A 6,235-nucleotide genomic window follows, 5' to 3' on the forward strand; every position below is an offset into this window, starting at 1 on the left:
CTGACAAAGAATTAATCTCCAAAATATAAAAGCAGCTCATGCAGCTCAATATCAAAAAAACAAACAACCCAATCCAAAAATGGGCAGATGACCTAAATAGACATTTCTCCAAAGAAGATACACAGATTGCCAACAAACACATGAGAGGATGCTCAACATCACTAATCATTAGAGAAATGCAAATCAAAACTACATGAGGTATCACCTCACACTGGTCACAATGGCTAGCATCAAAAAATCTATAAACAATAAATGCTGGAGAGGGTGTGGAGAAAAGGGAGCCCTCTTGCACGGTTGGTGGGAATATAAATTGATACAGCCATTATGGAGAATAGTATGGAGGTTCCTAAAAAAATTAAAAATAGAACTATTGTATGACCTAGCACTCCCACTACTGGGCATATACCCTAAGGAAAACTATAATTCAAAAAGAGTCATGTACCACAATATTCATTGCAGCATTATTTACAATAGCCAGAACATGGAAGCAACCTAAGTGTCCATCGACAGATGAATGGATAAAGAAGATGTGGCAAATATATATAATGGAATATTACTCAGCCGTAAAAAGAGACGACATTAAGTTATTTGTAGTGAGGTGGATGGACTGTCATACAGAATGAAGTAAGTCAGAAAGAGAAAAACAAATATTGTATGCTAACACACATATATATATGGAATCTAAGGAAATAAAAAAATTGGTTCTGAAGAACCTAGGGGTAGGACAGGAATAAAGATGCAGATGTAGAGAATGGACTTGAGGATACGGGGAGGGGGAGGGTAAGCTGGGACAAAGTGAGAGAGTGGCATTGACATATATATACACTACCAAAGGTAAAATAGATAGCTAGTGGGAAGCAGCCGCATAGCACAGGGAGATCAGCTTGGTGCTTTGTGACCCCCTAGAGGGGTGGGTTAGGGAGGGTGCAAGGGAGGGAGATGCAACAGGGAAGAGATATGGGGATATATGTATACGTATAGCTGATTCACTTTGTTATACAGCAGAAAGCAACACAACAGTGTAAAGCAATTATACTCCAATAAAGATGTTAAAGAAAAAAAAGGCCATACCATGAAAATTCTTGATAATCTTTACCAATTAAAATCTAGTTTTTAATTTCGCTTTGGTAAATAATGTAGCAGAGATACTTTCCCATATCAATAAATTGGTATCTACATAATTTTTCTATTAATTCCTATAAAGAGTTCTACTTAAAGATATTTAGTTTTAAATTATTATTATATATAATTTTTTACATTTAATAAGCACTTATTTTTGATATTGGGCTTTTTTCCTTATTTAGAAATTTTAAAAATATGAATGAACATATTTATTCATATATTCCTATATGATATCCTTATATTACCTTGGGGTGAATTCCCAGAAGCAAAATTCCTTAATCAAGGTGGGCCTGGTCAACAGAGATAGCAGTTTCCCTCCAGAAATTGGATACCAACGTACATACCTTACAACAGCACATGAGAATGCGTATTTCTCCATATACTGGCCAACATTCAGCACAGTCATTCTTGTTAAAGTTCTACAATCTAATAGAAGGAAAATAGCATAACGTTTTAAATAATTTTCTTATTGATAATTGCTTGTGGTTAAAAAAATGTAATGTTAGAATAACTGCGTAACAGATTACAAAGTAGTGGCACCTCAGTGCAATCACATGTCTCTGCAACATCCACGTACAACTTTAGTTCACTAAAATAATACATATACACATCTGAGAACTTCTGTCAACCATGAGGATTTTAGAGGAAGACTGAAAGTCAAATGGAATCCAAGACGTTTCAGTAATCCACTATTGCTAATATGTCAAGTTCATCCACAACCAAGTCTCATCTCCTTGGAGGCCATCAAGCCACATATTTACAACAGAGATATTGTTGGGCCATAGCTTATTCTTCCCTTCAAGCTTTCCCCACCTCCTGAGTATTTTTCTTGGGCCCTTCTTGACCTCAATCTTCAGTTTAAAATTTATGCTCTCAGGTCTAACTTCTCTTTTTCAATTCATCATTTTGTGTTATTTTAATATTCTGATAACTTATTTTCAAAGTTAACCTAACATTTTTCCCACAGTGTTCTAAATGTCAGGCTGTTGTTCCTGATGAGATTTCAATTCCTACATTGCAGACCAATAGAGTGGACGGACTGATTAGGTCTCCGTAGAGCTCCACACACGTTGCGCATTAAAGTATTAATTAATTAATTCATTCATTCATTCTAGAGTCTGCTTGGTAGGATATACCTTTTATTGAAACAAGGATAACACAACAAGCTTGGAATCCTCTGTTATATTGAAATAATCTGAACATTCCAGGTGTATCCTAGCCACTCAATTCTTCAGTTTCTAATTTGTGGATTATTATGATTTTCCTTGATCCTTTTCTTTTTATGGTTCTGTTTTATTGATGGTTCTCTGCCACATCTGTGAAATAGCATAACTTCTCAGCATGTTTTCAGAGTGTTGTATAACTTGCTAAATGTGTGGCTGAGAGATTTTTGTAGTATTCTTATTATTTTAAGTAGCTGTTTTTCAAAATCATTTTCTATTTACCTCAGCAGGTCTGTGATCACACACAGTACATTATTATTTCAGTAGGATATGAAAAACAATAACAGCGTTGATCCAAAGAGCTTGAGGAAAGACATGATTACAATTCAGGAAAACAAAAGACAAAAAAGCGGATGAACAGATACAATCTATTATAACTGGAGACTGAGAGGTCACTACAGCTGGAATGACCACAGAATAGGTGGGTTTTTAGATAACATTGTTCTATTTTTTTTCCTGATTTATAAAAGTAACATATGTGTATGACCATTAGAGAAAATCTGAAAAAATATAAATATATAACAAGGAAAATAAAAAACTATGGCACCTAGAAAAATATCTTTTGACAAATGAATACCTCAAAAAACTGTGGTACAAAATTTTTTTTTACTTTAAATTATTTTATTAGTATTTTACTATATATTAAAAATTACTTAATATATAATTTAAAGTCCTTATTACTATGTAAATAATATGTATTTAAAACTTTTTTATTATAAATGAAGATTTTATAGCTTTGTACTTAAGTTTTTACATATTCCCAACTATGTCTAGAGAATACATTTCTCAAAGTGAAATAAATCATCGTGCCAAAGAATATGAACATTTCACGCCTCAATAATTATTGTTAAATTTCCTCCAGAAAAGTTGCCAAATCTTTGACAGCACATTATGAGAATGTCTGTTTCTTTGAATCACCACAAGCATTTATATATCTGTCATGGGTTGAATTGTGTCTCCCAAAAAGACAGGTCGAAGCTTTAATCCCGGGTACCTGTGAATATGACCTTATTTGGAAGTAAGGCTTTGCAGGTATAATCAATTTAAGATGAGCTCATACTGGATTAAGGCGGGCCCTAAATCCAATGACGGCTATCTTAATAAGGAGAGGGAGCTTTGGCGATATACAGAGATACAGAGGAGACAGGGAATAAGGCCCTCTGAGACAGAGGCAGAAATTGGAATTATGCTGCCACGAATGAAGGAAGGCTAGGGATTGCTATGAGCCACCAGAAGCTAAAAGAAGCAAGAAAGGATTTTCCCCTACAGTCATTCAAGGGAGCATGGCCTTGCCAACAACTTGATTTTGGACTTCTAAACTAAGACTCCAGAACTGTGAGAGAATAAATTTGTTTTGTTTTGAATAAATGTATTTATTTATTTTCGGCTGTGTTGGGTCTTCGTTTCTGTGCGCAGGCTTTCTCTAGTTGCGGCGAGTGGGGTCTGCTCTTCATCGCGGTACGCGGGCTTCTCATTGTCGTGGCTTCTCTTGCTGTGGAGCAGAGGCTCCAGACGTGCAGGCTCAGTAGTTGTGGCTCACAGGCTTAGTTGCTCTGCGGCATGTGGGATCTTCCCAGACCAGGGCTCGAACCTGTGTCCCCTGCATTGTCGGGCAAATTCTTAACCACTGCACCACCAGGGAAGCCCATTTCTGTTGTTTTAAGCCAGCCAGTTTGTGGTAATTTGTTACAGCAGCCTTAGGAAACTAATACAATATCCTAAAAAAAAGTCTATAATTATATAGGCTTTTAAAGATGTATGTCTCTCAATACTAGTGAGGAGAAGTCTCTTTTCTTATGCTTGTGGCAGAGTAACTGTTGTTTGGCATGTCTGCTTTGGTAGATTGGTCTGGGGGTTTAACAAGGCTATTTTGACAGACCCCTTATTTACTGGTTCTTCCTTATGGCAGACGTTTTCTAACTGTGGCTTTCTAATTTTTATTTTTGAGATTCCCCCTTTGCAGCACCAACCCTCCACTAAAGAGGGTCATATGCACAGAGCTATGTAAAGCTTGGAATTTTTACTTCTTATGAGAGACTGTTTTTCAACACCAAAGTCCTGATGAAGGCAAAATTTCCCTGTTGTTACCCTGGGACAAGGAGAACTATATTTTTAGACCCTTTTCTTTGTTTGTCTTGAGTGGACAAACGTTGAGAGTCCCACCTGTATTTAGAAGTCTTATTTCCAACTCTACACTAAATTCAGATTCAATACCATGTTTTCTCTTGTTGTTGGTTATTAAAACTACAGTTCTCTAGATGCAGATTCTGTATCGGGGCCTAATTTCTCCTCTTGAAGCCTGAACTAGTGAATTTTCCATTTGCCTTTACATTGTCTCTTCATTACTGGAATGAAATGAAGTTTCAAATTTCCTTCTGGAAGCTTCAAGTTTTCTTTTCTTTATAGTTCAGCTATGATTTTAAAAAAAACATACATAATAGTTACTACTTGTTAATGCTTTTAGTTAGTTTGGCTAGTGTTCATATCTCAAGCAACAAAGAGAGAGAGAGAGAGAGAGAGAGAGAGAGGGAAAGAGAGGGAGAGAGTAAAGTTATTGAGGTAAAAGTTATGAGACATGTAAATATGGTGTTACTATAGTGAAATGGAAGATGTTTAACTGAGGCTAGAAGTATTAGTCAAGTAAACTAATGCACGTGTTTGTAACGTATAACCAACCAAATTCAATGGCTTAACATGATAAGGGTTTATTTCTTGCTCATATAATAAAAAAGATAATAGGTTGAGCAAGTGGTAACTCAGGGGCCCAGGCTCTTTCACCTTGTGACCCTGCTATCTTGATCATATGACCTCCAAGATCCCTACTGAAATAGACCAGAGTGAGAATGAACACACAGGCCAAAAATAGGCCACATCCGAAGCACGAGAAGTCAGTCACATGGTCCAAGCTTAATTTGAAGCTTGGAAATGTCTTCTTCCTGGCTTCCTAGGAAGAGAAGTAGATATGAGTAATCAGTCTGTGTCCCACTAGGTGAAGTGAGGAAGATCCCCAGGAGTTGCTAATAAAACGTCTATGTCATTATGTTCACAGTTTCCCTAAGATAGGGATAGTCAAATATAGTAAAGTTCCTTAAATCCGTGCCCTGAGAGGAATGCAAGAAATTGAGTTCACAAATGGTATATGTTCAGAAATAAACCACCACCAAATATATCTCAGTTTGGATCCTGCCTTGTTGAAAGGAAAACTAAGATGGTGGAAAAAACATAATTCTCTTTCAGTAATATATCAATAGGTTTATAAAACAATGGACAACTAGCGTAATTCTATATGGCCATCTCTTAAGGGAGCTAAATGTTACATTGCTGCAAGTTATTGATGTTTCCTCTTCTAAAGCTTTTAGTGTTGTATTCAGCTCTCATCTTTTAAAGTATCTTTCAAATTTATATACACCTGCTTTTAACCTGAAAGCAAAGCCTCCTGGCCAAGGCTAGCTTTATAAAATGCTTACTATTACTTAATATTGAAACTTTCATACACAGAAGTTTCTGCAACTGAACTCTGGATACTCGAAAACTCACTAAGCCAGAGTTTTCTCTTATCCTCTTAGTCATTCCCTCCAACTAAGCTTATTCCAATTCCTACTTAGCAATGCAATTTCCTTGTTAGATTGAAAGCTTACTCAGAGCTCACACCTTCATTGAAAATCAGACTAAGTTCTTGTCTCGTAGGGATGAATCCTATACTCTCTTTGTGCTTTCATTTGTTGATTGGGATACTATTTTAAAATGAACTGATATCCTGATCAATAACATTGCCCCCTACCCAATGTAATATGTTTCCCTGATGATTTTTAGCTGCTGGTTTTAGCTCTACCAAATCAGGCAACCTTCAGTATAGAAGCCAGTCAAAATCAAACCTATGTTGATCATAT

This window comes from Physeter macrocephalus, chromosome 5 (genome assembly GCF_002837175.3).
Source record: "Physeter macrocephalus isolate SW-GA chromosome 5, ASM283717v5, whole genome shotgun sequence".
Taxonomy (NCBI): Eukaryota; Metazoa; Chordata; class Mammalia; order Artiodactyla; family Physeteridae; genus Physeter; species Physeter macrocephalus.